Source organism: Lonchura striata, chromosome 17 (genome assembly GCF_046129695.1).
Source record: "Lonchura striata isolate bLonStr1 chromosome 17, bLonStr1.mat, whole genome shotgun sequence".
Classification (NCBI taxonomy): domain Eukaryota; kingdom Metazoa; phylum Chordata; class Aves; order Passeriformes; family Estrildidae; genus Lonchura; species Lonchura striata.
The window spans coordinates 2,454,011-2,464,923 of record NC_134619.1 but is presented as its reverse complement, the minus strand read 5'-3'; the positions used below and the strand labels follow the sequence as shown (position 1 = coordinate 2,464,923).

At 42.2% G+C, this 10,913-nt stretch overlaps 1 non-coding gene across 1 annotated transcript; it reads left to right on the top strand.

Moving 5' to 3' along the window:
* The first annotated feature begins 423 nt into the window (after positions 1 to 423).
* Positions 424 to 4,701, top strand: LOC110472381 (uncharacterized). Its single transcript, XR_004149096.1, has 4 exons — positions 424 to 461; positions 2,290 to 2,380; positions 2,909 to 2,995; positions 4,642 to 4,701. It is a non-coding gene; the product is annotated as an uncharacterized LOC110472381 (transcript).
* The last annotated feature ends 6,212 nt before the right edge of the window (positions 4,702 to 10,913 follow it).

Genomic DNA, 10,913 nt, shown 5'->3' with positions numbered 1-10,913 from the left:
CACACTAAATTCAAGGCCAGTGAAGGAGGAAATACAAGTAAAAGCAAAGTTCTCAAATGGATTGTTGTTGAAAAATGAAAATCCTGCCACACAGGGAGCAGGTATCAGTAAGAGACAAGAAAATTATCCTCAGATTTGTTTTCCCTTGATGACTGCTATGTAAATTTAAAGAAAATATGAAGACTGAGTTTTTGCCTTATGATAGCAGCTGCTAAATATTTTACATTCTGGTTGTTTGGGGTTTTTTTGCTTTCTTTTTAAATTCTGCTAAGTATAGATGAGGTACTTTGGTGACTTCCCCTCCCTCAAGGATTTTCTTCCAAGTAACCCCAGGATCCTTTTTCTCCAGACATTTTCCTTAAGAGTTTCCGTATAAAACCAAGTGAGCTGAAGGACAAACTCTTCATCATCCACGAGGAGAGCGGTGGGCTCACAGATGAGCAGATTACAGCACTGAGGAGGTAATTTTGGGGAGAATTGTTGGGGTTTGTGCTCCTGGGCTGAGGTTTGGATCATTTGTCCTTGGTGCCCAGCTGGAGCAGGAATTGTTCTGTCTCTGCTCTGTGCAGAAAACTCACCATCCCATAATGTGAAGCTCAGAATTGCACACTAAAGCAGCACAGAATGTGAAAAATAGTAATGCTCAAACCTGAGGCATCAGGACTTAAAGATGTCTAAATCCTACTATTGGAGAGTGAAAAATGCTTAAAGTTAAAGCCAAAATTCCATTTTCAAGGCAGAGTGTCCCTCTCATGCATCCAGTGGAAGTGGTGGGATACCACTGGAAACTTCAAGAATGAATTTCATACAGAAACCTCTCCATGTCTGGATGATTTTATATCCTCATGGCTTTATAGCAAAGCACTCTGCATCTCTCTAAACTTATTTTTTTTTCAGAGAAATAAGAATCTTTTTCATCGTGCAAATTCCATTAGAGCTGCATTCATGTACAAAGATATTTATGGAATGCATTCACGTGTTTTTGTGCCTCCTTTCTCATGGCTCCCATTGTTTAATGCTTTAAGCTTTAAACCTTCCAGATAATCTGTTATTTCCATTTTCTATGCATAATGCAGCTAAAGAATATTATGGGGTATCAGACTTCTGATTAAATGAAGATATTTGCTTTCACCTTTTAAAATATGTTCTATGAATTTGCTTAAAAGCTCCAACTATTTTTAATGATGAGTAAACATCCTTTCATTGGCCAACAGCTAACATTTTTAAATGAAAATTCATTTTTTTCTTGGTAAAGTGGGCTGAAAGGATTATTACATTTTCATCTGCTACAATCTAGAGTTATTTCAAACCCCAGCAATTTTACAATGGAAATGTCATATTAATTATTGACAACAGTTAAATAAATCTTAGTGTTTAATGTGCTAAAATATTTGCTTTTTCCCCTCTTTGAGTAAATTCCCTGACTTTTACTGGAAATGTATAGCTCTGCCCATGAATGTTTAATCACTCTTGCTGCAAATTTAGAAGTTTGTTTTAAGAGAAAGAAAAGAGAGGAGACCTGAATACTTATTTCAGCTGCTTTACACTGCTCACATGGGAGCTGTGACATGGATTCAGTTTTTCTGAAGCAATGCTGTGAATTCCCCCAGCGGTGGCTCCGACAGGCAGGAGGATCTCCAAAGGAAGGCAGCTGTGCTGCTGTGTTTGTTTTTCCAACTGGAGGCATGTTTGAAGACATCAATCTTCCAAAAATCTGCGGCCCTGGAGGCTGTTCTGTGACCTTGTGCAGAAGGGAGGGAGCTGTGGGTCTGTGTTTTGTGCTGTCACTGTTTCAGCAAGTCAAAAACCCTGTAAAAATCATGATAAAGAAGAGAAATCCCCCCTGGGTTGGGGTTTTTGGGGTGTCTGTGCAGGGCCAGGAGGGACAGGATGATCCTTGTGGGTCCCTGCCAGCCCAGGATGTTCTGTGATAACAGAGATAAGAAAGGATCCAACCTCTTTGGAAATGAGGGCCTGCACTCCTCTGTCTCGTGGTTTCACCTTTTCTAAAATATTCTGTAATTCTAAATTCTCTGAATATCTGCAGGTGGACGTTCTGGATGTTTTCAAGCCTCATCTACACAGAATCATTTCCAGGTATCCAGAGGTGTCTGCAGATCACTTTTGCTTCCCATCTCACAGCTGGTTCAATGCCTCCAAAGGATAAGCAGTAAAAATGAAACACATAAACCACACGAAATGTAGGAAATTCCACGGCAAGGAATGGCAGAATTATTTTATCAGAGTACAGAGTGAAGAGGACACCTAATTTTAGTTTTCTCTTTACAGATATTTGCCCACACCCAAAGATGCAGAAAGGTACCTGTCCTTCAGGGGGTCTTGCTCAGAACTGCACGTGGTTGACCAGTTTATGTTAGAGGTGAGGAATTTCAATATTAAAAGACACCACATCCTAGGACATTCTCCAAGCTAAAGCCACTGCTGTTTAAAACTTAAATTTCCAATCTCACCCAGAATCAGTATAAGAGGATTATTCTGATCAAGACTTGAGACAGGTGGATAACAAAAAGAGAACTATGGATCCCTTTGTGTCTCCAAGTCAGATTTCCTCCTCTTCCTACAGAGGAATGTGGATTTATCCTGACCTAAATCCACATTCCCAAAATCTAGAAGCCATAATCTATAAAATTATATGTATTTAACCATTTTTGCTTGCAAGAAAAAATTACAATTGATTTTAATAATGTCTGCACAAGAGCATACAGTGAATTTGCAGGTATGTGCCAGAGTGTGTCCACCGGGTTAAGGCCCAGAATAAAATGAATAAATGAGCACAGAAATTAGGCAAACAATGGCACAGCTGAATTGCTCAGTAAATGATGAAAGGAATATGCATGTTTTGGTATAAATGGGAGGTTTTATTGTGGTTCTGCTCAATCCTGTGCAGATGTGTAAAATCCCTCAGCTGGGGCGGAGGCTGGATCTGCTGCTCAGCGTCCGTGAGCTCCCTGAGAGCATCAGAGACCTGGAGCCTGTAAGTACAGAGCCTTCCTGGGGTGTTTGTGCTCAGCACCTGGCAGTTTGCTGAGAGAGCCCCAAATCCCCTCCGTGCAGATTTCAAGGCTGTGTAGTTTGGGAGGATTATTTTTGGGTTTTTTTACCACTTGGATGTTTAATATCATCTTTGTTCCACCAAGGTTCGAGATAATGGGCTTGGCAATAGAATAGACTTCCACAAAAGAGAGAGAAAAGAACAGGAAAAGGTCTTCAAAATTTTATTTGGACTTATTAAACTTTCCTTCTTCTTTGGATAAGAGAGAAGTGAATTTCACCATTAAAATTCAATCCCATTCCTGGGGAGGTTCTGGCCCCATGAGCTGAAAGAATCAGTCTGAGGCACAGAGAAAGTTTATTTGACAAATCTCTAAGAGATTTATTATTTCCTGAAGACTGAAGGAGCTTTTCCCCCTAAGGATTACGGCTCTGGACTGGAATTTTTGGGAGGCAGAGCTCGGGTGCCTCTCTGCCTTTTTGCAGGATGACCTAAGGGTGGGGGGATAACACATGCCACACTCGTGACTGGATCCTTCTGCTCCAAGCCCTGCCTTACCTGCCAGGTTTTGTCCATGCTTTGATTCAAAACAAGCATTTCCACACCATGAAAATGTTTTGGAGGTTTTGCACTCCTCCTGCATGGGAATGAAAATAAAAATGTGCAAGTTCTGAGAGACCAAGTTGCTCTGCTTGGTGTGGCTGTGATTAAAGCCACAGTAAGGGTGAGGGAAGCTCGGAAGAGGAACAGATGGAAAGCACAGGGGAGATGCAGATTCCTGACCCTGCCTGCTGCAGTTGCACCTTTGCTGTCCTCCACTGAAGCCAAATATTGAATATTTGAAAGTTATTCTCTGCACTGTTTGCTTTGATGGATATTTAATGTTCACTGAAGAGCTAATTAGTGTCTAAGTACATTCTTATGCACGGTAACACCTGTTTTTAAACCCCAGAATATACACCTAAAATCCAAAGGGACAATGTGAATATTGGCTTCCAGCACCCTCTGGCCCTGAGCTGTGCTATAAATGTTTTAACAACAGCTTTCATTGCACCCATGTGCTTCATCCTCTCCCTGTTTTTTAATTTGTGTGTTGGTGACTGATGAAAAGAGGTGTGGTGCTAGAAAAATACAAATTTTTTTACTGGGAACAAAATCCCCTCCTGTGCCTATAGCCCTAGAAGGGAGGTGGCTTCCCTGGGAAAACTGAATTATACTGAGCTTGAGTACAGGAAATTATTATTCTTCCTTGTGGGGAAACTGTGCTGAGAATGTTGATAAGAGCATTGAGCTGGTGTAAATGGAAGGGAGGGAGGTGAAGGATGGAGCTCCAGGCTCTGCTTCCCCTGATCCCTGAAATTTGGGCAACCAAACAGCAGAACCCTTTTTGTGCACAGGAGGCTGAAGTTGTTTTGGCAGGGCTGAAAGGATGTGACTCCCTTTGGGGTGGCTGTGCCAGCACAGCTTTGTCCTGGGGAGTTTGACCTTGCTGAAAATCCCCGTGGGGTTTGGACAGGGAGATGTCCTTGGGCAAGGAGGGGCTTCAGGTGGGGACAGCGAGGGTGGCACAGACACCAGGGATTTATCCCCATTTTCAGCCTGCCTGAGGGAAGGTTTGTGTGTTCCAGCTGATCACCCAGAACATCCAAGCCAGCAAGCAGCTGCAGTCCAGCCCCAAGTTTGCTGCTGTCTTGGAGTACATTTTAGCCATGGGGAACCACCTGAATGAAAAAGCTGGGAGGGAGGCGGCCAAAGGATTCCGACTGTCATCCCTGGCCAAAGTGAGTAAATATTTTCTTGTAATTAAAGTCATCCTACTCTAAGGTTTGTTAGCATTAATATGAACTCTCCCTGAGCGTGGAGAGAGGCAATAATTCCTAATGAGGAGCTCACATGTGACCACCTGCCCGGGGTTACAGGAGAACAAACTGAGCTGAGCACTGAATTTTCTCGTGCCTGTGCTCACAAGCTCTGTTCCTACTCCAGGCAGCAGCACTGGCTCTGTGCTGCTCCATACACTGTGCCTCTAATGAGGCACAACATCAAAATGCTGCCTGCCCTGATATTAAAATCCCTTGGCACGAGGAGCTGTCTGAGCTGCAGGCCTTGGTGAGACACCAGGTATGAACCAGGAATGCGTGTGAAGCAGCAAAATGGAAAGGAGAGGTTTAATTATGTTGTTTTCTATCCCAGATATACCTGGGATCTATCAGCATCTCTGCTGTTCCTTTTGCATGTTTTATTTATTTTTAAGGGCTGATAGCTCAGCCCTTATTAATAATAATTATAATAATTATTATTAATTATTATTAATAATAATTATTCTTATTGTTCTGCTCTGTTGAAGCTCTCTCTGCTGAGGGGCAGGGACAGGACATTCACCCTGCTCCACGCCCTCGTGGAACAGATCCTCTTACACCAGCCCGAGCTGGCCACGTTTCCTCAGGAGCTGACAGAATTTGAAGCTCTTCCTGATGGTGAGAGGAGGAAAAGAGGGGAAAAAAAAATCAACAAATAAAAAATTAAGTCCTTCAATTTCTGTGATTTTCACTGTATAAATGATATTATTATTATAAATGTCATTATCATGTTTTTCCCCCTCTCTCTTCCTTTCCAGCGTCCATGAAGGGCCTCAGTGCTGAAGTTGATGGTATGTAAATGTGGTTTCTACATTTAGGGGCGGATTTTCATGCACTGTGCAGTCATTTGGAACAGGTTTTCACTGCACCTCTGTAGTTTGTAAAGAGTTAAAGGTTCAAAACACTGAGGTGAAGCGTTGCCATGGAGATGCTTAACCTGCCATGTTATTGTGAAGAATTAAAAAAAGAAAAGAAATATTGAATTGTGTCCAGGTGGCTTAGAAATGTAAAAAATTGTAATGGCCATGGTAAATAGAGTTTATAATAAAAGTTAAGTGTACAAGTGCTCCATCACAGGGGTGGCTGGGAGAGTCTCTGGGAGATGGGAGTGGGAATGAAGCAGGAGAAACTTCCTGGAGCTCAAGAACTTTGTGGAAACAAACTGGTTTCCTTCTCTGAAAAGCACTCGGGCACCAGTGAAGTTGACAGGAGGGACAGAACACGGTTGTTCAAATGGAAGATGGATTTTGTGAGGTGGATTTTGTGAGGGTGGATGTGTGAGGGTGGATTTTGTGAGGTGGATTTTGTGAGGTGAATTTTGTGAGGGTGGATGTGTGAGGGTGGATGTGTGAGGGTGGATTTTGTGAGGTGGATTTTGTGAAGTGGATTTTGTGGGGTGTATTTTGTGAGGGTGGATTTTTTGAGATGTATGCTCTCCCTGGGATCAGTTCTGCTCCATTGGCACCTTGGAGTTCATTGTCCCATTCCAGCTCCAGCCCATCAGTCCCACCCTGCTTGTTTTTCTCTCTCCAGCCCACGGTGTTTGTGCTCCTGGGCTGAGGTTTGGATCATTTGTCCTTGGTGCCCAGCTGGAGCAGGAATTGTTTTGTCTCTGCTCTGTGCACAGAGCTCAGCATCCCATAATGTGAATCCCAGACCCACAGACTAAAGCAGCTCAAAATGTGGAAAATATAAAGCCAAAACCTGAGGCATCATCAGGGCAGCCAGGTGGGATTGCCTGGGCTCTTTCCTCCGTGGATTCCTGCTGTGCCCAGGGCAGTCCCAGCAGGGCAGAGAGGGAGGAGATGCCCCAAAATCCAGGGAAGCAGCTTCTCTCAGCTCCTGGAGCTCCGTGCTGCAGGATCTGCCCAGCACGGGGCAGGGAGATGCCAGAGGAGCCCCCAGCGCCAAAGCTGTGCCCCCTGTCCCAGCTGCTCCCAGGGAAGCAGCCCAGTGCCAGCTGACAATAATTCTTATTTATTTCTTACTGTTCCACAGAGGATTTTTAAAATTCTTTTAGCTTTAAAGGAACCCAGAGCTTCCTACACCAAGGTGTGGGTTTGAAGGCTGTTATCACCATGGCTAATCCTAGTGCTCAGCCTGGGGAAGGTCAGATTTTTGGCTGCTGCATTACCACGCTCTTGACCTCTTCATTATCCTGCACTTGCTGGGATGTGCTCACATTTTTTCCCTGAGAAAATGCCTCTTTCAGGAGCTCTGCCTCCCACCAGAAACTTAATACTCCTAGATAAATGTATTGTAGGCCCACATTCTTTTATTTTTCTTGTGCCCTAAACTAGGCAATCGCTGCCCATTGGACACCTCTTCATGCTGGTGAAATTCTTCATTTTCTGTTCCTTTTGTTAGTTTTAAAAAAAGAACTGGAGAACCTTATCCAGTGCAGGAGGCTCCTCAAACCCAAAGCAAGCAAGGCAACACCCCAGGAGTCCCAGTTCTGCAAGGAACTAAAGGTAAATCAACCACAAGCTCCTTGTGGGCTGGAGTAAGGGAGGAGTAACCTGGGAGTTTGTGCTGACACCTGGGAATAAGGAGAATTTGAGGGAAAGTGGCTTTTTATTCCCTTCTGAGGGTGTCTCATTATAATTTGCAGTGTGGGAAGGGTTTTTAGGGTTTCTGCACCTCCTGTTTTCCCTTCCCAGGCAGGTGGATGAGGAGAAAGCAGCCCTTGAGAAGCACTTGGGGATAATAAGAATTTTAGAGAGAATTTGTAAGAATTTCTTCTGCCCTCAGGCAGAAGGGGGTTTAGAGAAGATCCAAGAATGATGGAATGGTTTGGAAGGGACCTTAAAGATCATCCTTAAGATCACCCCTGCAACACAGAATTATCCAATCCTTTAAATCATCAAACCATCATTAAACCATCAATTTGATTATCCATCAGTCATTTCCAATCCTTCAGGTTGGAAAAGCCCTTTAAAAGCACTGAATGCAAGGCCAGCAGAGCTAACTCGTGTCCCCAAATGCCACCTCCATTTCCTCTGAGCCCCTGCAGGGATGGGGGCTCCCCCTCTGCCCTGGGCAGCTGTGCCAGCCCTGCAGAGCCCTTTGGATAAAGGAATTCTTCCTGAAATCCATCCCAAACCTGCCCTGGGCAGCTGTGCCAGCCCTTTGGATGGAGGAATTCCTGAAATCAACCCCAAACCTGCCCTGGGCAGCTGTGCCAGCCCTTTGGATGGAGGAATTCCTGAAATCCACCCCAAACCTGCCCTGGGCAGCTGTGCCAGCCCTTTGGATGGAGGAATTCTTCCTGGAATCCACCCCAAACCTTCCCTGGGCAGCTGTGCCAGCCTTTTGGATGGAGGAATTCCTGAAATCCATCCCAAACCTGCCCTGGGCAGCTGTGCCAGCCTTTTGGATGGAGGAATTCCTGAAATCCATCCCAAACCTGCCATGGGCAGCTGTGCCAGCTCTTTGGATGGAGGAATTCCTGAAATTCAACCCAAACCTGCCCTGTGCAGCTGTGCCAGCCTTTTGGATGGAGGAATTCTTCCTGGAATCCACCCCAAACCTGCCCTGGAGGGCTGGTGGCAGCTCAGGTGTCCCCGCTCTGTGTGGCCACGTCCATCTCTGCTGTCCCACACCTCTTGGTGCTTCCAGGTGTTTCTTTCACTGTTGTTTTGTCTTCTACAAATAACACTAATAAATAGTTACTGCTATTAGTGCTGCATAACTGTTAAAAAAATATTAGCTTCCTCAAACACTTACTATCTATATATTAATTATATAAGTCTACTAATTTTTATAACAAACATAATTTATAAAGTATTATTATAGTATCTACAACCAATTTTCATATACTTCATCATCTCTTTATGTAATCACCTATAAAATGTTTCAAGATCCTACTTTTATTCTCTAACTACTTATACATCTCTTAAACCAAGTTAACTCTCTAACTAGTCCCTACACTAACTCTATAGTTTAACCCAATCCTATCTCACAATTTTAAATATTTTTCAGAATTCAAAAAAAAAAAACCCAAAAAACTCATAAAAACCCCCCAAAAAACCAAACCAAACCAAACCAAACCAAAAAACAACTAAAATCTGGGTGTTACAAACAAGGCAAAATGAAGAAATCTTATTTCCAGGCGTGTTTCTAAAGCCCTCTTTCTTCCACTTGAGAACCCAGAACTGGCACTTTTTGCTGCACAGGCAAAAAGGCCAAATATTCTGGAAATCAGGACCATATGATGCTTTTCTGCCTCAGCTACTTTTAATGGATTTAGGTTTTGTCATTTTATAATACAGTCAAAATTCTCTAATGTTAATATTTCTTTTTATTTTTTGTCTTTAATACTTGCAAGGGATTTTTGACAAATGTGAAATTTTTATGACATAAAAGTTTTGCCTTGAATGATTTTGTTTTCACTGCTGTTTAATTCCTGATTTAATTGTATGCTCCTACAGCAAATTAAGAAGTTTTATTTTATTACAGGATTTAATTCAGAAATATGAAGGGGATCTCTCCCAGCTGTCAAAAAGATGTGAGGAAATGAAGAAGCTTTATAGCAACGTACTGGTACATATCATATTAAAATGCAATGAAAATAAAGTTAAAAAAATTATTTTTTAATAGAGAAAAAAGGAGGGGAAAGGAGTGCAAGAAATTCCCACTTGCCTTATATTCACACTGGCTATAGCAAAAGAAAGAAAATCCCGTATTTAACAGTGGTCAGAGATCTTAAGGAAAAGGGACAGAAATGCAGTGATAACCTCTGCAACTGGAACAATATCCTGGTCCTGGGATTAGAACACTTTGGACACATTTTCTTTAATGAATGGTTTCATCTACCAGGCTGCAGAGTCAGAAAACTTCAGCATTTGCTGAATTTTCTCCTCTTCAGCTGGAGATTTGTGGTCCAGCCAGAGAGATTAACGCAGGTTGCTGAAGTAATTCAATGGCAGCTCCACAGATCACTTTTATTTGGGATATTTTGGATCTCGGTTCCCTGGGGATTTCAGACAGCTCAAAGTTTGCTCCTTCCTCCTCTTCCCTTTCTTTTACCTCTTATTCCTCTTCTTCTTTGTATTAATATGAACGATAATGGAGGTATTTAACTTTTCTCTTTAAATTTCGTTAGCTCACTCAGGCTAAAGTTGAATATTCTTTATTTCCAATTTCAGGTGAAGTTTGGGGAGCCAGCAGACCTGGACTCCCAGGAGCTCTTTGGGTGGATCTCTTCCTTCATCAGTGAGTTTAGGAAGGCGTGTGCTGAAGTCACACCATAAAATCACACATTTTGTGGGAGGTGAGGGAAGGAGGAGGCCAGGAGGAAACAATTTCTAATTGGTTTTTCCTTTATTGATAAGCAGCGCATTGCAGCAGAACTTTGATTTTGAGAGACAGTTCAAATGTGTAATTTTAAAGTGGTATTTAACCTGTAATATTCTCAGTTTTGTGCTTTTGTATCTTGAGATTCCTATATATTGAAAAAAAACCCTTTTGACTTTTTGTAATTTCTCTTTTCAGTCTTTTCCTTTGAATGCCCCAACTTCTGACCCAGTTTTGTTTCCCTTAGTAACTTTCTGTATGGTGATCTAATTTCTGAAGAATACTTCACACATTTTATAATGAAATGGGGAGCTGTTACCCACAGAGGAGAATATTTAAACAAAGTCTTGTTTATTTTGCTATTAAAACATTGCAAACTTACTATGATGAAAGAAAGTATCTGTCTGAGTGTTTTATTTTGCCTTGCCCCCACTAAGCAGGATAACAAAATAGCACTTTTTATGGCAAATGTCATGTATTTGCCATAAATGCTACAGAAATTAATCAATATATAAGATTTGTATTGGCAGGAAGAGAAAAATGTCAGAACAGGAAAATAAAAAACTGTCATGAAGCATCTAAGGAATGGATATGGGAGGGAATTAATCCATGGTTTTCCAAAGAGGAAACATTTCAGTTGTGTTTGTTGGCTTTTGTATGTTTTTAATTATAATAATTATCTGGAGGTCAAAGTATGGGAGGAAAAGGAGGCCTAGAGATGCGAAGACAAAATTCTGTGTTTAACA